At 39.2% G+C, this 22,575-nt stretch overlaps 1 long non-coding RNA gene and 1 pseudogene across 2 annotated transcripts in view; one reads left to right on the forward strand and one right to left on the reverse strand.

The window, feature by feature from the left end:
• Positions 1-21,445, forward strand: part of LOC137624339 (uncharacterized) — a 165,230-nt gene extending 143,785 nt beyond the window's left edge. For both annotated transcript variants that reach the window (XR_011040720.1, XR_011040721.1), the window contains exons 2-3: positions 12,441-12,546; positions 15,922-21,445. This is a non-coding gene — a long non-coding RNA (uncharacterized lncRNA). The remainder of the gene's footprint in view (positions 1-12,440; positions 12,547-15,921) is intronic.
• The window catches only part of LOC137624337 (zinc finger and BTB domain-containing protein 7A-like), a 100,683-nt pseudogene continuing 91,987 nt past the window's right edge, over positions 13,880-22,575 (reverse strand).

Here is a 22,575-nt window from a genome sequence, read left to right on the forward strand (position 1 = left end):
AAAGGGGGTAGCAGGAGACCCCATATAGATTTAGGTTCCGGCAACCAACTGTGCAAAGAGACACACAGTACTGTATGCTGGAAATTGTAATATACAAGAAGACAGCACAGCCACTAATAGAACGGTAAGACAATACCTATCCATCGGAGTAGCCAAGCTATCTGGTTGCAGTGTAGGGCTATCAGCATGTAGCCAACAGCTAGTAGAAGGGGTGCAGGTCCCTTGGTGCTTCCGGGGGCGCCGGCAGACCGACGGCACGCTGGAGGCCGCTCCAGCAGGGTTTATGGCATTAAGGTAGACACATTGAGGATTCAGGCATAATGACAGCTTGGCGGCCGCCGGCACGGTGGCGGCGGTGTTGGCTTGGTGACCAGTTCAAAATATAAGGCAGGATTGGTTAGTATACCCAGACCGCCGGCAATCAATGCCGGCACGCCGGAGGCCGGCCCAAAGGACGGACAACCGAAACTAGGTAATGGATGGATGGGCCATCGGCTGTACGCCGACGGAAGGCGGCAGCCCTCCGGCACACGGAAGGCTGTCGACTTAGGGGAGGGAGGGTATCTCAAGAACGTGTCACCAAGGGAAGGGCGGTATCGCCGGCAGTAGAGGCGGCAAGGGACCGGCACCAGGATAGTAGAGAGACAGATAAGGAGGGATTGGAGGGGTAAGATCACATACCCCTCTGGCATCCCACCTGAGTGAGTGTACCCATGATAGGAGTGGGTCCTATCACCCAATGGCAGGGGGCCAGCAGCCGGCCGGGTGCCAGGGTAACCCAAGGGAGGGTTAGGGTACACCCAAGAGGGGGGAACCCCTGTTGGACAAATCGCTTCCAGTGACTAACCCCATAGGACGTTATGAAGGGTATATGTACCAGAGCGGCCTGCTCAACAGGAGATCCAGATAGCCCTATCGCTCCACCCGAAGGAGGAGTTGTAGGACTAGGGACAGAAATGTATAGGCTAGCCTATGTATAGGCTAGTCTATGCCAAGGGATAGGTGGGGAGGGAGAAGAAGAGGGGTCTTCCATAGGGGAGGCTCTGTACAAGAACGGCCACCAAGGAAGGGAGGACGCTCCCTAGCCTAGGGTAGGTAACCTGAATGAGAACAGTGCACGAGTACCGTCTCAAACTAAAACAGTACAGAACTAGCCCCCCCCCCCCAAGGCCTAACCTAGATAAGGAGTGTTAAATCCCAAGCTAGGTAGGCTGAAAGACACATCGCAAGTTGCATGGAAGGTTAAGTAACTAACCGAAGCAACTGAGGAAGGACAGGCCGTTCCTCTTTCTCGGACGCAACCCTAAGTGGGGATCATTCCCTTAGGGAAGACAGAGAAGCGATAAATACTCTGATTACGGATATGATCCCCCTATATAGAAGGGGGAGCATGGCCACACAGAGGGAACGCCCGTAGGCAGGGGATGAAGGGAGCATATAGGGGTCCTACATTTAGGTTAAGTTAGAAAGGCACACAATCAAACCAGTCCCCTATATGGTCCCTGAAGGTGAAATACACTTGCATCACAGTAAACAGTATGATAAATAATGCCACTATCTTCATAACTTAACCTAGAATCACTGGAATATATCATGCATGAACACTGGTGCTAAGCAATCTGGCCTAGGGGCTAAGCTAGTAATCTAGTATGGGGTCAGGCGATGACCGGATAATAGAGCGTTAAAACACGATATGTGAAGTTCCTAGCTATGAAGACTAAATAACTAACAATATCAATTAGTTAAGAGGCCGGAAAAAGCTATTCAGGCTAGCTAAATAAGGCATGCAAGAGAACAGCGACGCCATAAAATGGCGTGTCCGGTAGCAGCACAGCTCCACCAGAAAACACGAAATATCTCGAAAAGTATAAGTTACTTTACGGCCAGAGCTTATTTAAACAATACTGGGACCTGGTACTCAACTTTCCAGAAGAAGGCGAGGCCGAAGGTAGGGACATTACGAAGATGCAAGCCGATAAAAAACGCACAAGGGGAAATCCGTCTATGCAAGGCAGCTACAAGCAGAAGGATGAGGACGGACGTGACGTCATTTAGCAATGGCGCCCGTTTGTTTACGTTTCGAGTACCAAAAGTAGCCACGGACGAGTGTAGCTGTGGAACGGCTCCCCAGTTATTCTCCGCCCCTCCATATCGAAGTGTTAACTTTATATGGGGTGCAGATAGCTATGTGGCGTGTTAATACATGCGTCCCCTGTTGATATACGATGTCTTAAAGGGAAACCTTTAGGATACTCGCTCCAGAAGTAAGAATTCTGTGATAACCTGTGGTTTAATTCTCTGGGAATATCCTTGTAGTCAATATACCCAAGGAAGCTACCAAAAAGGAACCTTCCATCAGGACGTCATGGCTTGAGCCCAAAAATATAAATTATCTGTATTATATACTCACTCATGCTGTGTAATATCCCTACTTGAATACTTACCTTCGTCCTGCCTTCGAGACCAGATTGATCTCTCATCCATGGTGTATAGTGATTAATTATCACCTGTCTACACTTGAGAATATTCCTACCCGAATATTAACCTTCTGTCCTGTCTCCGAGTCCTGCACGAACTCTCCGCAGGGTGAGTAGCCCTTCAATGACCACTTCGGATTTTGGTATGATCCGCCAGGACTTCTCTGCCAGGGGGGCAGGAAGCTGGATCCCCACGGAACCTCTAACGAGGACACATTACATACCTCTGTTCGGAGCCCTTGGCACTTACTTTGAAAAAGGGGAAATTTTCCACGATACATTAATTCTCTGGTACACTTCCATCAGGACGTCATGGCTTGAGCCCAAAAAAAGGATTTTGAGCGAAGCGAAAAATCTATTTTTGGGTGAGATAGCCATGACGTCCTGATGGACCCTCCCGTCTATTCTAGTCTAGCCTTTCAGGCCCCGCCCTGTCCTGCTGTATCATGGAAATTAGCAAGGAGCTGGCCTCAGGATGAGGACGGACGTGACGTCATTTAGCAATGGCGCCCGTTTGTTTACGTTTCGAGTACCAAAAGCAGCCACGGACGAGTGTAACTGTGGAACGGCTCCCCAGTTATTCTCCACCTTTCCATATCGAAGTGTTAACTCTATATGGGGTGCAGATAGCTATGTGGCATGTTAATACATACGTCCCCTGTTGATATACAATATCCTAGAGGGAAACCTTTAGGGTACTCGCACCAGAAGTTAGAATTCTGTGATAACCTGTGGTTTAATTCTCTGGGAATATCCCTGTAGTTAAATATACCCAAGGAAGCTACCGAAGGAACCTTCCATCAGGACGTCATGGCTATCTCACCCAAAAATAGATTTTTCGCTTCGCTCAAAATCCGTTTATAAGTTGAATCAAAGTTAAATATAATACTGTAAATACCACTAAACATGTTCATAACGCCAAATATATCAGCTCCTGAGAAATGTATTATTCTAATAGCTTTATGACCAAAAATAAGAAAAAAAAAGAAAAGCTTGAAACCAAAAATGTACTGCAGATGCCTTGACTTAATCATATAACCAATATCAGTGGGGCTTTCTCATGAATAGCACATATTTCATGTATTATACTGTTAGTATTCACCGTTATTTATCCTTAGGGAACTTGTGAAACACCTAATGAGGTTCAGTTTCTTTTTTTTTATTGCAAACAAAACACTTGTGCGACTTATTCACTGTTGTAGCCAGGATTTCGTTTGTCAACTGTCAAATTCTAAAATATAAACAAACAGACGACGTGCGATATACCTACACCTGAGCGGTTAAACTGTTGTAGTCACTGTGGAGTTGGCAACTAGTATATTAACATTCGTATTTTGAGCCTTCCTATCTTCCTTCAGTATATAGTCTTTGGTTGGTAATAGCTCTTGGCATCAGGGTTGCCAGGTTGGCCTTTTTTTCAGGCTAAAAACTTCAATTGTTCCGTAACTGGAATACAAATCACGATATTTAATAGGGGTATTACTTTCGGCGTAGCTGAAATGACGAGCCATTAAAATATAACGAGGGTTTACTACCCACACCGCTAGTTAGTGGGGTTAGGGGAGGGTAGCTTGCTAACCCCCCCCCCTCACACACCTGTGCTTGAAGCCTCTTTGCTCTCGGCTCGGATGGTAGTCGTACGTGTCTGCTGTCATCCTCGCTGCTCATTGGCAGCCATTTATGCTTTTTTGCTTTCTCTTTGACAGTTTTGTGTGTGAAGTTGGCCTCTGCTATTACGCGCACCTGCCCAGGATTACCCGACAGCCCCTATGGAACATTCATGTCGGCGGTCAAAACTGATCCTCACGCCCTTTGTCCTTCCTGTAAGGGCCAACGGTGTGATAGCGATAACAGGTGTACCATTTTAAGAAGATATGGACAGGTGTAGTGAGTGTAGGGAGTGGTCTACCTCCCAGTGGGAGAGGTTTTCGCGGCGATGGAAGAAGAAGTCCAAACGGGATATTTCTCCTTTGAAGGTTTCCTCAAAAGGAGAAAAGCCCAAGGCCTCTTCTTCCGTTGCTCAAACCTCCTCCGAAGCTCCCACTTGGTCAGTCTCTTTCGAGAGACCATCGAGTGCTAGCGTAGACCGTTGTACTGTTTACCAAACTTGGGGTTCGAGAGATGGCATTGCTTCCCCTAGCGAAGCAACTCCACCTCTCCCCCCGCCGGAGGATTTGTCACTAATCCCTTTGTTTCAGCTTTGGTCTTCCTTGGGGCTCGAGGGTTCGCCCTCCAAGGAAGTCTTACTTAGCTATATCCGATTGGGTGCCGCTGTCAAGCAATTGCCACCTCCGGCAGAGGTTGATCCTCTGTCGATTGTCGACGTTGTGGTGTCAGAGGTATTCAATGCGGTATCACCCGTCACCTCTGCCTCTTCAAACCCTACGGTAGCTGACTGCTTAGTTTCTCCCGTTCCTGTTCAACCAACGAGGGAGAAACTAAGTCCAACAGTCTCTCCTGCTAGTGTTTCTTCCCCTCAGGGAATTCACTTACAGAGACACCTCTTTGGAGGACTGCAGAAGGTCAGCTTGCTGATCCTACGGCCCCCAGAGGGCATATTTGTCGCAAAGCTCGCCTTCCTCTTCGTTAGAGAGGCCTTCCTTCACCTGCGGTGAGGAGGCGCTTCTTTGATTCTACATCTTCGTTGCAGTCCCCCGCAGAGGAGCCTCGTCATCGATCACCGACTGTTCCTGCTTTGGTCCTGGACCTCTTAGCGGATTGTTCGCGATCCCCTTCAGTGGAAGGTCGTCCTTTTAAAGGACACGTCGACCTTCCACCCGACAGACCTACCGACCTGCCATCGCCTTTCCTGGATGCTGATGTGCGCTACGCGCCAACGAATCTCGACTTCCACCCTCGTCAGGCCTCGTCAACTAACCCTAATACAGGGCATCAAGGGCGTATGCGCCAACGCGCGCATACTTCCCATACGCGTTATGCACGGCCGCGTTCTCCTGCGCGGCAGGCGTTGATTGAGCAGATGGACATACGCCCACGCCCAGCTGCGCACCAACCCTCACCTGCGCATCAGCGCTCTCTTGCGCGCCAACCCTCACCTGCGCATCAGGGCTCTCCTGCGCTCCAACCCTCACCTGCGCATCAGCGCTCTCCTGCGCGCGATCAACCTCCTACGCGCCAGCGCTCTCCTACGTGCCAGCGATTTCCTGCGCGCCCACGACCTTCTGATCTGGGCACTGTGGGGAAGTCTAGGTTGACTTCTCCCACGCGCCAGCACTCGCCTACGCGCCAGCTTTCTCCAGCGCGCCAGCGCTCGCCATTGCGCCGACACGCGCAATCACCTGCACGTATCCACGAGGATACGCGCGCGCGCCCTCACCCATCCTCTCCTGCAGTTGCGCGCCCTCATTCTGACGTACGCCCACAAGACGCGCGCTCACGAGCAGCACAGGCTTCAACTGCGCGCCTGCGCGCCAGGGGTATATCTCTTGCACGCGCTCGCCCTACGACTACTTCAGGGACACGGGAACTCTCGCCCGCGCGCGTGCGAATATTCTCCCGCGTGCTCTCCTGGAGCACGCGCTTGGAAGGGGGAGAACTGAATATTTTTCCGGACCCGTTTCTCGCCAAAAATGAGCTACCCACCAAAAGGTGGGGTCCCTGGAGAATCTGCCCTCTGAAGGAAGATGTCTCTCTATGTTCAGTAGAGTGCCTAAAGGTCTATCTTCGTAGAACTTCAGACTTTAGGGGAGGACAGCTTTTTAGGAGCTTGAGGCTGTACCTCAAGAGAACAGCCCCAACCCGTCCTCGTGTGCCAGCACTATTCGTCAGCACAGGAAGGACTAAGAGGAAGGTCACCAAGAACACCATCTCAGCATGGATTCACAGGGTCATTGACCTTGCACTGAATCCAGACCCTCCTCCGTCTCGTCGCCCCAGAGCACATGATGTCAAGGGCATAGCTACGTCCCTGGCCTTCAAAAGAAATTATTCAGTGTCGCAGGTTCTTCAAGCTAGTGTGTGGAAACGACAGACCACATTCACATCCCACTACCTGCAAGATGTGACCCACAGGAGACTCGATACTTTTTCTATTGGTCCTGTGGTGGCTGCACAACAGCTGGTTTAAAACCTCAAGCTCCTTATTGGACAAGTAGCAGAAGGTTGAGGGCATTGTTACCAGGTTTTAGTCTGCATGAATGAAAAAGTTTGACTGGCCCTTATTCTTTTCTTCATCATCCCCTCTCTTGTGGAAAGCAGCATCCTGGCTTCTCTGCATAGCTGACCTCAAACCACAGCAGGTAAACCATGCTCCCTTGTGTTCCTAGTATTAAGATTAATACTGTTACGTCCCCATACCCTGACGAGGTGGTATTGGGAAAGTCCTAGTGCACAGATGTCCATCTAAAGAACTTCGGAACAACTTTCTAGGATGAGTCACACTTCTACATACCTTCACACACACCTTGCGTAGGCCGCAGACCTTGCGTGGCAAGGTTTTAGCAAGGTGCAGGGGCTCCTTATTTCTTAAGTGCTAACACACTCAGATAAAGAGCCCCCGGGCAAAGCCAAAAAGACGACTGGTAGGGACGTCCACCCTTCCTAATGGGTGAGTCACCCCTATTAAATAGCGTGGTTTGTATTCCAGTTATGGAACAAATGACAAATTCGTAGGTAATTTGTATTTTTCCTAACTATACAAACCTTAGCTATTTAACCAAACTTGCCCGCCAGCCCTATCCCCCGTGAAATCCTACCTCCAAGCAAAGTGAGCTCAATCACAGGTGTGTGAGGGGGAGCGGTAGCAAGCTACCCTCCCTACCCCCGCCAACTAGCGATGTGGGTAGTGAACCCTCGTTAAAAATAATGACTCGTCATTTCAGCTACGCCGAAAGTAATACCCCTATTAAATAGCTAAGGTTTGTATAGTTAGGAAAAATACAAATTATCTACGAATTTGTCATTTTTCTATTGTTCGGTATTGGTTTAGGTTACAAAGACATCCTAATTCTTTAGCCTTTCACACTGCAATCCTAGTTAAGGCACTCATACATTGTGTAGCACCCAAAATCTCAACCTTATGGTTTTTGGGTTGAACAATTTTTAAACAGTCTTGATATAATTAGAAGTAAGGTGCTTCTATATAAGATGTCATCAACCCCTTCATGGAAGTTACCAGAGATTTTTTATATTTTTTATTGGTGTTAAAAAGACTGTGACTGACTTGGAAGAGCCAGTCTCTTTTTATGGAATATGTTGCAGAACATGGGGAATTGATTTTTATATATGCTGAGGGCTCCAAATCTGATGTTAGCATTGGATTTGGAGTATTGTATATACTAATGCTTTTAATTGTAGAGGCTTACTTCCTCTAACAATTTCCATATTTACTGCCGAACTGTATGGCATACTAACTGCTATTCAGAAGATAGTGTTGGAGGAGGAGGAGGGTACTTCCATGATTTTCATTGATACAAGGAGTCTCCTTCAAGCTTTAGCAGTTTTTAATTCCAGTTACCCTCTAGTTTTAAAGATTTTAGAATGGCATATAATTACTGAACTGAGAGGTACAGTATAAAAATTTGATTTTGCTGGGTTCCAGCCCACGTAGGTGTGTCTGTAAATGAGAAGGCAGATTTACTGCCAAAGAAACCTGCAGCCGAGTTGCTACCAAGAAGGTACCCTATCCTTTGTGATGATTCTTTATTCTTTACCCAGCATTAAGAATTTGATTTACAATAATTGGCATCAGCATTGGGGTAGTTTAGTTGAAAATATAATGAGAGAAGTAATGAATGTTATATCCACTTGGAAGTATAACATTATGCCCCGAAAGTGGGAGACGACTCTTTTGTCTTCGCATTGGTCACACTCTGAAGAGACACGAGTATCTGCTAACTGGTTAACACCAGCCATATTCCAATGAATGATTGACACTCGTGACAGTGAGGCATTCGTTGTGTGAATGCTCCCGCTTATAGCATGAAAAGAAATAGATCTGTTTGAGGCTCAAGGTGAGGATGGCAGGTTTGTCCTTGCCAAGATTTTTGGACGTGTCGCACTATGGTAGCAGCATTTTTAGATTTATTTTAGACGCAGCTCTTCTGAAAGCTTTTAAACTTTTATAATGACCTTAATTTTGTGGCTTTAATTGAATATTATTTTATTCTTTACTATAAACCATATCGGCTGCAATGTCCTTTGATGTCAGGATGCCAGAAAACTTCAAATCAATGAATCTGGCCTTAATTTGTTGGACACAAACTTAGGGTGTATTAAATTTCTCATTCTTGATCTAGATATTCATCTGTGGCACCATTGTTCAGTTAGTTCATTAAACCTGTTGCATAAGGTTTTTCATATATATGACCATTCTTTGCATTCAGATCTGCCTGGACTCTACCATCCTGTCGTAATACTAGGTTGCAATTAATTCTAATAGTCATTCCTTTTAAATCATGAGGCTCAATACTACACTACAATATTCTAGAAGTTTTAATCTAGCTATGACCAAGTTGTGGGTTCCTAATTACTGTAGATAATTGAATTGGTGGAATTTCAAAAGCTAAAACTTTTAGCTAATGTTTTCATGTTGTTGTACTGCACGTGTTTCATACACGCTTGTACACCAACAGTTTTGCTTTTTATCTTATCACTCACTTTTTCCCTGTTCTGTTGTTATTAAACAAACCTGAATAAACCTGATAGCTCATGTTTAATTTTTTTTTTTTTATTTTTGCTCGCAATTCCTAGTATTTTTGTGATGATTTAACAAAGTTTAGTCGCAATTACCTTGCCTCTCGGTTACAACCTAATGGCTCTCACACGTTGATCAGGACACATGGCTCTTATTATAATTTATATTATATGAAAGATCTATGTCAATTTTGTTACTCTTTTTAGAATATTTTATTTCAATTGTTTATTACATCTCTTTTAGTTTATTTCCCTTCCTCGCCAGGCTATTTTTCCTTGTTGGGGCCCTTGGGGTTATAGCATCCTGCTTTTCTAACTAGGGTTGTAGTTTTGCTAGTAATAATAATAATTATAGTAACGGGGGGTTTGGACTGAAAAATGGAAGAGGGAATATACACTGTAGGTGCAAATTTAAAAGGAAGGGGAAAGGCCCAAAATGTAACAGCCAATGGGACATTGCAAGGAAACTCAAGTATTTTTTATTCAGGTTAAAATTATCATATAGGTAAGTAATTAAATAACACCATACAGTATATATTTATTTCTTAAAATATATTTTTTCAATAACCTTCAAATATATATTTTTGGTTTGTTTTTGACACAGTAAATACGACATGTTGATTCATACACTCTACAATACATTATAAACCAGCTCTAAAAAGTTATAATGGCAATGTATTTTTGCCATCAAAGCATGTAAAAGTTACTGACTAACTCCATCAAAACACAGAAGATAGAACTAGCCACAAAGTATGCAACTGCTTATGATTCAACTAAAAAAGAATATCGATACCAATTTAATCTCTTGACTGGGTTACAAATGCTTTTTTAATACAAGACTGACAAAGGGGAAATACGTCACAAAATCAGGCTGACAATATGTAAAATTCTGAAAGTTATATGGTTATAACCAGTTTAGTAGACAAAATTTTGGGCTACCCCTTGGCTTATACCAACAGACCTAAATACTATTACAAGACCTTCCATTAACTACAGTACGGAAAAATAATAATTATAATCTATATCACTTTTCCTAGATATAAAAATTGTGATAAATTTATATTAGTTTTAACAGGGCAGTGTTGGTAAGGAAGCAATTAATATACATTATGCTAATAGAAAATGCCTCTTGGAAAGTAATGCATTAACAAAATTTGTGCTGGTTATAGCATATCTGGAACACAAGTATACTAGCCACAAGATTTAAAAGTGAATAAGGAACCTCAACAATATGTCAGTTTGTCACAAGTACAATGCACTTACAATAAATTAGTATATCTACAATAATTGAATGCCAGAGATTTCAAATTACAGATTCAAGAAAATGTTGATGGTACTAACTTTTGATTTTTGTCTTTGCATACTACATAAATTTTTATTTAGAAGGAAAACCAAAGAGCCATTAAGTGGAGTATGTTTCACAGGTATGACCATAAATGCATTCTTTCCTTTTCAAGTAGGATGGATCCTAAGACATACTAAATGGCACATACATTATGTAAGTTCCCCTCTTATATACAAAATCCAAATTGCATTAGGGTAAAAATTAATAAGGAACTTTCTTTCACTACAAAATTAGGTTAAAATTAGTTTCTTACAGAAAATATTTACATAAAGTACCTACTGTATAAAAAACAATGTTTTGTAATCTTGTACTATAATCTCTAACGATTATAAAGTTCTGTGTGATGTACATGACAACCATGCACCTTCAGCATCCACCATGAAGTGTTTTGCGTTTTAATGTAAGTTATTAAATTACTTTACGTTTTGCTGAAAGAACCATCTTCAGATTTTAAAAATGCAACAGAAAACAAAAGTGATTTTGATGAAAAATAAATCAATGACAGTTAAGTTTTAGTACCATTAACTAAGGAGGCTCAATTAACTATTTTGTTATGGCACATTCTGAATGTGGATTATATTGAGAGCTATCATCTGGGATTATTAAAGGAGGAAAATAAAAATTCCATAAGCCAGCTGTGGTAGCAGACTGACATTCTTGAATATAATAGGCCTTTTGGCATTTCAACAATGTTTTGTTTTGGAAAGTCCTTCCATTCCACAACTGCTCTACTTAACTTTTACGCGAGTGATACCAAGAATGAAATACACCCTTCACGATGATTATTAAAATCCTGTATTGACCCCAATGCTATACATGCAAAGAAAATGTGGAACATGAACTCCTGGAAACAATTCCAGTGACCAAGCATTAATTGCCAATGAAACTAGGGGCAGTATGTAAACAACCTGGGGAACGTGAGATTGCGACTGAAATGACTGGGAAAATTGGAGACAAAACAGTTTCTGGCTTAGCAGTTGTGAGGAGCTTGCCACTTACTGTTAGAAGTTTGCATTCCTTTAGGAAAATGATGAAATTCTAAAATTTGCTGGTGAATGTCTATTAAACTGAGCTTCTGGATAAAGAGCAATATGAACAGCAGTGGACATTCACAGAAATAATACAGTAGTGTCAACCAACTCTACACTTTAACCCAAGAGAAAACCTGGAAGCCAGCTCCTCCATTGAGAATTAAAATGCATTTTAAGCACTGAAAACATGACAAGTATAAGGAAAGAAACTAAACATAACTTTTTCATTAATTCTTCTTTAAAGAATGTTTTCATTTGGAAACTAGGAAACTGTAAATGTTAAGGGTAAATTGAAAAAATTATAAAATATTCAAAACTTGTTTGTTACTAAGATGGGCAGGTAGAACAGTATGCTGGGAGATTGTATAAATTTGTAATTTATATCCTAGGTGAAAAGTGTATTGCTATATGAGATGTGCTGACTGATTTATAGTTTGCCAATTACATGCCATAGTTGGTTTGCAATTTTTTTTTCATAATTTTTTAGCTCTTGTTAACATGCTATGGAAATGCAGGTTTGCCCATTATTGTAACTGGTATACTGTGTACAGTACTGTAATTTAAACCTTACTAACAAAATCATCAAAGAGAAACCACAGGACTGAAGTGAAGTTTGTTAAACCTTTAATTTATACAATTTGACCCTGTAAGGCAGAAGCCCAAGACAAGATGATAGTTACAGCTCACACAGTACACTTATCATACAATATCTTTGTACATTTTTTATATTTTAGGGAACTAGTAGTCCTAAAATGTAATTTTGTGTGTTAATACTACTCTCTGCTGTATATAAAGCTCTTACTGAATGGCACCTTTAAAACAGTAAATTACAGATGAAAGCAAGCAATCCAATATATATTATATAATCTACATTCATTTAGGCATTTTTAACCTTCAGGCCATAATTTAACCATACATTTATTTTTCTTGCAGATATCTTCTTGACCATAATGTGACCTTTCTACAATTCTGGTTTTATTCTGGCACTTAATTTTCAAGATTAAGCCAAAATCCTAGCCTCATGGAACTTATAAGCAATGTAAGCTGAACTCGGCTGAGTCCCTGGTTAGGCTGGAGGAACGTAGAGTAGAGGTCCCCTTTTTGTTTTGTTTCTTGTTGTTGTCGGCTACCCCCCAAAATTGGGGGAAGTGCCTTTGGTATATGTATGTATGTATGTATACTGTATAGAATTACCTTTTAATTTAGTTATTGCAACATTTCTCATATAAAGCCTATTCCTATAGTCTGTCCCAAGTATTTATACTTGGTCTGAGCATGTCACACATTTTAAATTATGGGTAGGCAGCCTTAGTTCAGTATGTTACGTAAAACAAACTATTAACAGATTCAGTACAGTTATGCTTGTTAGTTAGTTATGCAAATACAGGCCTCTTGCAGTCCCTTTCTGCTCTTAAGAGGATCTTCTCATATCAGTGAGCAATGTCTGTTCCTTATCCTCTAAAAACAATCTCGTGGAATACATATTCCAAGGCCTTTAAGCCAGGTTAGTTACACTTTGAAAAAACTTTTCTTAGAATGGTAGAAAACTTTAATTGCTCATGTTTTGACAAAATATTTTGAGTTATGTCAATAAACTCGTTAATTTTTTTTACTAGAATACAGTATGGACACAAATGACTTGCAAACTTTTATGCAAATGACCAGACAGGTTTCTGAAACCTTCAGATTGTAATAAAATAACTGCATTCAGTAAATAACATTTAAAAAAAAATTGCATTCAGTAAATAACATTTTTATTATTATAAAAGATTAATTACTGTATATTTCCACGTATAAGATGACCTATAGACAAGACGAGGTAGAGAGTTAGGACAACACTTTACGAACTCTTATATGTTGCATAAGATGAATGGTGAATTACAAAGCCATCAGTGAATAGGCTAGCTTAGAATGTATCCTTAGATATCCAAATTAAATTAATACAGTAAAAGGTGATATTAGATCATAATTTTTCGAAGCATACTGCCCAAACTGTAATTGTTTTGTTAGTTTCATCACCAATCATAACTAACAAACTAAAGCATGGACACATCTGTGTATAGGTTAGCTTATGAAGCAACAGATATCTTAACAAGTACAGTATTGGTTACGTAATAAAGTAATGATGTTATTTCTAATATTGTTTGTTACCTTATCCTTACAAATTCAAAATATACGAAATACAGTCAATTTTATATCATGGTTTTCCTAAATATGCCACTTAAAACTGAAATCCTTTACATTTCATTGTCGATCATAACGAACGTATTTACACAAGCTTTTAGTAAAGATTATATATTTAACCATTTTATGAACCATTTTTGTTTGCGTTTGGTCAACAATAACAAACTACTGCTAATGACAGCATGATGATTTACGATAATTTTATTGTTCTTAACTCTTATAAATTCTTAGAAACAATAATTGTATATTGCATTTCCAAAATATTTTTCCTAGTCCACAGTAATTATGGAAACATCAGTATAAAAGAAAGTACAAGGCTAGTATTGAATTAAAAAATATACAAGCAGTAAGGAATCTAACAGTTGTGCTACCACTAGAATGCTTGATGTGAAAGAGGATGGTGGGAGATTAGAGAAAGTGAGGATGATTTGAATCATGATGGATTTTTAATGATAAATGAATATCTTGCTAATCTAAATGTTGATATGGCCGGCATTATCACTATACCATGAAAAATATCGAAAAGGACTCTCATAGGTAAACTTTACTTCAGTGTTATGGAGTTTTTCCTCATAGGTTATTGATTATGAACTTATGCCAATAATATGCAAGGTAAATTGGTTACCTTTATTATCGTTAACGTACCAAGGCCTAGTAGTCTACTAATAAACATCACTTGGAATTCATGGTGTGATTTTCAAATCAGTTGTATAAGAGGACCCCCTAATTTTCAGGTGTGAGTTTTATAATTTAAGTGTTGTTTTATACACAGAAATATACAGTATTTAAGAAGCTCAAATCTGGTATGTACAGAAAATATAGGGAATTTTCTATTTTGCAAGGCAGTTATTGTTTCCTGGAATTAAATTACTTATCCTTGACACCCATTTTTTTTTCAAATGCTTGTCCTGTACATTGCCAAATTAATTTCTTGCCAACAATTTCACCAACCAACTTTTCTAACCTACAATTTCACCAACAAACTTGAATTAACTTGGTGGTTCCACATTTTTCGTATCATTACAATATCTTGAAAAATTAATTCAAGCACAAAAGTTATCACCTTTACATTATCTAAATTTTCTGAAATTTATATATTCATTGGAATTTAAGTAACAAATGTTTAATGCACTAACCTTGGTATTCAACTGATAATGAACATGGCAGCGAGATACTTTGCAGATTACATTTTCTTCCCTTGGTATCTTTACCTCGTTAAAATTCAACACATTATATAACCAATGGATATTTCTGGAATATTTATTCGACTTTATGTACTGTACTGGATATGGTAATGATGTTGCTAATTTTTAGCTATGTTTTTGGTCATTGAAATTCGTTCAGAGCGTTTTCATCAGATCATACATTCATATATCAAAATCAATTGATTTAAATTTTCAAGCATTTTGCTTCAAGAAAAAATTTTCCCCCTAAATGAAACCATAAATATCAAGCAAGAAGCTACTTGATCTTTATCATCTTGATGCCCATATTTTAGAATTTTTTAAACTAAATACACCAGCATACAGTTTTTATGAGGATAGGAACTTAGCCTTCAAACACACACACACTAAAAACATTACAGCTGCACATCCTAATGAGGCAATCAACATTGACCACTTATTCTTAACCATACAAGCTGGACATTCCATATCCACGATTACACTACACCATTACTGTACTGACAATTTCTCCTTACATCTACAAATACAAAGGGTTTGCTGTCCTGGGACTTACAGTTAGTAACATGATTTTATATACAAAGCACAAGGGGTAAGTCTTGTCAGTTTTAGAAACTGTTAGTTACAGCAAATACAAATATATAAAATCTAGGACGACACTATTGGTAATATTAACTATGTCAACAGAAAATAATATATGTTAGTAGGAGTATAAAATATGATTATAGATAAAAAATTAAAAAACAATTCTACAAATGAGTATGTTGATAATGAAATGAAGTTTCATGAACTATGGAAGTGACAAATAAACATTACACAAATGGACTCTCTCACAAACTAATTGCTGTAATATTTTTCAGATGTTTAGTTTCTCTTTGTAACTTAATGTCCACCTTCAGGTATACCTGCAAAAGAAAAAACAAAATCAAATGAGGCTAATTACAATAATAAAATTTATTGTTATACTCCCCTTCTGTTCACATTACTCTTGTCTCCAGAAGCTTTGTTATATCTTAAACACTAAAATAATTCTTGTTTTCTTTCCTCAGTACATTAGTGCACCTAGTAAACATGAGACTACATGAATGGCATCTACCAAAAAGAGCACACACTCTGGTATCTACCACCACGGATTTTATCATCGTTGTTTCGATTCTCTATGGAACTTCCTGGCAACAACTTGGTTAGGATCACCACAAACTGCACTATTCTTGTTCTTCGCTTCTTTCCTTTCGACCTCTATTGTACTATTTATTGTTGTTTTAATAATGTAATACAATCCAATATAGCATTAATACTACAAATTTTATATAATTTGTATTTTTCCTAGTTATACAAACCTTTGTAATTTATATGGGGTTACTACTAAATATGTTTTAAAGACTGGCCTATCGAAACTATGGTTCATTGCGTCAAGCTTCGTGCTGGGTGAATGCAGTGAATGCGATAGTAGCAAGCGGGAGGTTGCTCACAGTGTCCGCTCACAACACACACCTAGTCAGAGACTTGCGGGGTGATTGAGGAGGGACCTTTAGTAAATGTTAGGTTTGTATAGCTAGGAAAACTACAAATTATTTAAAATTTGTAGTTTATTCCTACGAAGATATGAACTAACAAGTCATTTATATGGGGGAGTCCTCTTTAAGAGGGAGGAAGTCTCCGTGAAGTAAAGAAGTAAGCCCTCCTCTCTAGAAGATTAATTACTATTAGTAGTAGCAAGAGAATGTGAAATTTCGATGCTTCACATAAAAACCTTCTCTGATACATAACATTATTAGCAAGTAATCTAAGAGAACCTGACATGTCCAGTGAGAATTGTCAGATCCTAATAGTATTGTCACTAGACACACGTTGAAAAGAATGCCCAAAGACTTGAATGTGCCATCTTTAAGGTATGTCGTCCAACGGTGAGTTTCCTTTCTATCCAAGTTTGAAAACTTGTATTAATGCACAGTTTTGTGGAAGGCTGAGGTTGCAGCAAACCCACATGTACAGATTGCTGGAAGGGTGTCCCTAGAGATACTTCTCCTGAGTGTGCATAAATGGTTCTTGATATTCTTTATACTTGTAGAAAGGAATTGTCACCAATTACCTTCTTCTGGAGTTGCCAGAGTTCTTGAACACAAAAGGGAGGAGTGATAAGTTCCAGCTATTTTTTTCTATTAAAAACTCTCACTGCTCTACGAAACAGAATACCCAATTGTTCGTATGATCAGGAACCTCTTTGAAAGAATATAATGAAAGTATAACCCAAGATCTTTTCTAGCCTGAGTCTGGATTGATCATTGAACCACACCCATGACAAGGTGGCAGCTTTCTCATGTCATATCGCGGGAACTCCCTTCCCCTGAAGATAGTAAATTTCATGTTAGGCCTTAGCCAACAGGGTGCTTATGTACAGGAAGGAAAACTTCTAATGATCTGAGGGCATCCACAGGAGAATATCCTTAGTATCTCTAGACAGGGATGTCGGAATACTCTGTTCATTCCTGCGTTGGAGCGTTTGTCCTTCCCTAGACTTTAGAGACGCGAGCTTGAGAGAAGTTCCAGTAAAATTCCCCAGATCTGGTTCTCATTCTAAATGGAGAATATGATCACCCCAGGAAATATAGCATTTCTGCAATGGGTTTCCAGGGGAAGGAGACCCTACAAGTAGGTTTGTTTACTTGCTGGAGGATAAGAGTCAGAATAAGGGTAGTTGAATCTTTGACTTAGGCCTTTCACCGAGACGATGGGTAGCGAGGATAATCTTCGTAGATAATGAAAAACCTTTCTTCCCTACTCAATAGTAGAGAAGGGAGGATTACTCCTATGAGACAGTTCTGTCCACCAGAAGCCTTGATAACTAGGGCGTCTATAGTTCTTTCGGGCACGAATTCTAGTATCCAAAACCAGAGCGTATTTACAGATCTATAACTAGATCTGAACTTTCATGAAAGCTATAAGAATTATTTTCAAAACTGTCAAACAGTCCTTAGCCAAGTAGATAACGTCTTTGAATGCTCTCCATGTTAGTGTCTTCCTCGTATGGGTTCTCTTTGACCTTGATGGCCCTTGTTTGTTAATTAACTCTTCCCAAGGAAGACATTAGTTAGGATTCTATTTGACATGTCAAGCAAGCTCACTGCGACTGGTCTAAAAGAAATCCTCTTTATTTGGTTCAGATCTTTACGGGTTCATCTCAACATGATGATCGTTTGTTATTCATAATAAGTCGAGATGTCCATCTGACTGCCTTGTATCTCCTGGTCTTATATTCCAACTTTGAGGGAGGACGTCGTTTGCTATTAACATAATACTAGCAGAAAATAGTGCTAACAAGCAATCTGGCACAAGTTGTATGAATCATGGTAGGAAAATCAATTAAAGCTAACCTTTGTTAGGGAGACTTTTTGCAAAACACCTTGTCATGCTTCCTGACAGGGGTAGAGACAATTTTCTGCTTTTAAGGTATCCTTAAGTGATTACTAATCTTTTCCCGAAAGGCTTGTACCCTTTCCAGACTAGCAAGGAAGGACCGAAATTCTGTTTAACCGATGGACAGGAAAAAAATATTAGGGAAACTTTTGACTTTCCAGTGGGTATATTCTCAAACCATCATCCCCCCTCCCCGGAATATCTTTCGCACCACAGATACTAGAGCAGGCGTTTCTCAGGACGGGTAATCCTTACCTGGAGAAAGTGTCTTGTCATCCAAATTCTGGTTTTGGGGATGATCATTCTTTCTGAGACAGAAAAGTTTATGGCCAAACATCTATCAGTTACCAGTTGGGGCTGGCTCCCTTCCTTAAGTTAGGGAACAGGGCCCATATTTCATAGCCTAATCTTGCTGTCATTATCTCGCAATCTTCTCTACATATCCATATATCAACCCTTTCTAATAATACTGTACATCTTCACTTAATAACCTTTCAACTATCATACTGTACTACTGTATTCTAAATTTTCTTAAGATTAAAGCATAAAAAGAAATTCTCTAACTAATCATACTAAACTCTTTCTCCTCCCCTTCCATCTCTTTCCAACAGTAGTCTCCTTTCTACAACCCTAGCCCCTCACTCTCCTTCATATCTCGACTCCACATATGCCCTGATGTTTTCCTCAGATAATACTGCCTTGGTAATTACATCAGCTATTTCTTTCTTGCTATCCATTGCACTTCTTGTATTTAACCAGATTTCAATGTTTCCTTGATAGTTGCAATCTCTATCTTTTGTCTTTTACCACTGACTCCCGTACTTAATTTCATGACTGCCATAAGTGTTTTACTGTCTGTTTTCACTATTGCGTTTATCTCTCTAATTCCTACTAATAACCTATCAAAATATATTAAACCTTCCCTCTCACACTTAACGCCTCTGTTTAAATAGTCGATTTTGCTACTTTGCTTAATTTTCTAGACTCTTACCATATACTGTAGGACATCTCCTCCTGCCATCTGTCAAAGGTATTATATAACCAAATTGTGTATGCCCATCTTCAACATTTCAAAAGGATGCATCTGCATACTCTTCGTAATAGATATTCTCGTCTTGCAGTTCACCTAATACCATCTCTCCCATTATAGTTTTAACTCCTTACTACTATAATTGATTTTCGCATATCTTGTGTTGTGCCTTCCTGAAATACCTTATTGAATTCACTAACCCCGTACGATATTTCTGGCACTGTATGCAAAGATATCCAATTAAGCTGTCCAACCACCAACCTATACTCTTAATTCCTTCTGACTTCGTTTTCTGTTACCAATATATTGTCTACCTTCTGGTTCCTCAACAGAGTTGACATATTTCCATTGTATGATACTTATTGTTCTTTCATTTTTCTCTAACATTACTCCTATGTACAGTACTTAAAATTCTTGCTTGCTTGTTGGCACACTTTGTTTCCCTCTTAGCCTTCCAATTGTTTTTTCCATGAATCATTTATTTCCCCCATAGCAAAAGTCATCCACATGGGAGCAGCCTTAGTAGTTCGACCGCCCTCATAGTAGAGATGACAAATATTTTGATTCATTCCGGGCACTCCTTAGAGGAGTTTTCTGTGGAGGACCCCTGGCAGGCTTTCTCATTAATGAGCTGGAAACTATTATTATTATTCCTACAAGCTAAGCTATAACCCTAGTTGGGAAACAAAGATGCTATAAGCCCAAGGGCACCAACAGGGAAAAATAGTTTAGTGAGGAAAGAGAACAAGGTAAAAAAAAAAAAAAAAAAAAAAAAATTTAGACAATTTATAAAAACATGCCTGAGTGTACCGTCAAGCAAGAGAACTCTAATCCAAGATAGTGGAAGGCCATGGTACAGAGGCTATGGCTTTACCCAAGACTAAGGAACAATGGTTTAATAAGTCTCCCCCTCCTAGTAGAGATGCTTACCATAACTAGTCTCTTTTACCCTTACCAAGAGGAAAGTAACCAATGAGCAATTACCTTGTAGTAGTTAACCCCTTGAGCAAAGAAGAATTTTTTGGTAATCTCAGTATTGTCAGGTGTGAGGACATCGGAGAATGTGGAAAGAATAGGCCTGACTTATTGGTGTGTGTGTGTGTGTAGGCAGAAACAAAATGAGCTGTCCCGAGAGAGGGATCCAATGTAGTACTGCCTGACCAGTCAAAGGACCCAGTAACTCTCTAGTGGTAGTATCTCAAAGGGTAGCTGGTGCCCTGGCCTTCCAATTAGGCTGCCTCAGTATGGGTTGGGGGGGGGGGGGAGAGGCTTAACGTCAAGATCCCTCTGGAGAAAAGTACACCCTTTCACCGTTTTGATTGGAGACACTTGTAAAGGTGAACATCTTATCTGCATAATCTGAAGAAAGTGAAGGGAGATTCTCTTTAACTCCCTTAGAAATCTCATTAGGGTCCCTGCGATGGGAAAAATCAGAATTCACTCCCTACAATATTTACATAGAGATTCTTTTGAACATGTCTAGGTAAGAGGGACACAAAAGGTAGGTGTCTATGAACGCCTGACTCATAAGGACCCCAGAATAGTCACTATTCCATCCTGGGAAAAATTGTAAATGCTGAGATTTACTGAACATTAAGCACACATTAACTCACAGGCGCTGAATAGTCAGCCAAGTGACTGCGAATTAAGAAAAAACACAAGTCAAGAGTGCTAATCACTAAAAGGGTAAACAAGATGAATGCAAAAGGCTCGTTCATAGAGAGGACGCGAGAGAACAACCTCTTCACTTTGCAATCAGAAGTGTTGTGATGAGACTGAGCAACTTCCCGCTTGCTTCTTGCAAATACGCTGCATTTACCCATCATAAGCATGACGACCAAAATTTTGATTGCCTGGTTGTAGTAAACAATGTAATTAGTAGTAACCCCATATAAATGACTAAGTTTGTATCCACATAGGAGTAAACAGAAATAACATTAATGATCATAATAGTAAAACTGTAATGAAAAACAAGCAAATATACACTACTTAACAGCTAACATGTATATAACTATTGAGATAAACCATTTAAATAGAATTTATAAAAATAATAATGATTAAAAGAAATTAATACATATATAATTAAATATTTGATGTAGTTTAGAAAATGCATGATAAAAACTTTAAATTTCACACTAAGAAAAGATCCTCTATGAAAACAAAAAAATTTCGAAAATGATATTGGATTTATTGTTACTTTAGTTTACTTCAATAATTTTTTAGAATTTTTATTTCAAGGAAGAAAAACAATGAAATTAGGATAAACATAGAAATGATTGATATTGGTAACTTCATTATTTGTAATAAAAAAAAAAAACTTAAAAATTTAAATCTTTAATATGAAAGATCACAGCTGAAATTTCCTCTTACAGCCAGTTTGTTTGTTAATGTCAGACTCAAAGCTGTCAAACTTTTATTTTTGACCAGTGGTTCTTAAAAATGGAAAATGAATCACGAACAAAAGGAGCTAAACATATTTCATGTTCACTGTTTAAAAAAAAAAAAAAATTATTCAAGTTTCTCCATTCACAAAATATGAGTTAAGGAAAAAATTCTTTATATAAACATAATGTAATTTTTGTGGGGAGCATAGCTAAAAACAGAATAACCCTGCCAGGTGTTACAATGTAGTGCGTGAAAGAATATTCATGTTTTATGCAGTAAATACATGAATACATAATCTGCAACAAATAAAATTAATACAGTGTAATGGGGAATAATGAAAACAGAAAACAAGGTTAACAAGGAATAGGAATATGCAACAAGATAGGACATAAGGAATATTCATAAGACAGAAATGATTCATAAAAATGTGTGAATAATATGTGCATTAAATAAAAATTATGAAAGTAAAGAAAATAAATTGATGAGATAAATAAAAATTTAATATAATGAGGGTAGAGGGAAAGCTAATACTAAAGTAAAATTAATCAATGAATTATGTAAAACTAAACTTAATATTAGAATTGATTAGTAAAATTTTAAAGATTTGGGATTGTGAAAGGAATAGAATGAAATTTGGAAGTACAGTAGTTCATTTAGCATTATATACGATTTAAATTTTTTTAAGTTAAGCATGTAAAAATATGCAATTGTACAGTACATTACTATGCTGGAATAAAACCTTTAATTTCAATTAACACATTTTTAGTGCCTGGACCAATAAATTTCCTCATTCAAATTGGCAGAGGTTGTCAACGTTGTCTAGAGATAGTCAGGGGGTTCGAGGATTTTCAAAAACTCTAGGAGGAAAAAT

The sequence above is a fragment of the Palaemon carinicauda genome, chromosome 31 (assembly GCF_036898095.1).
Source record: "Palaemon carinicauda isolate YSFRI2023 chromosome 31, ASM3689809v2, whole genome shotgun sequence".
NCBI classification, from domain to species: Eukaryota; Metazoa; Arthropoda; class Malacostraca; order Decapoda; family Palaemonidae; genus Palaemon; species Palaemon carinicauda.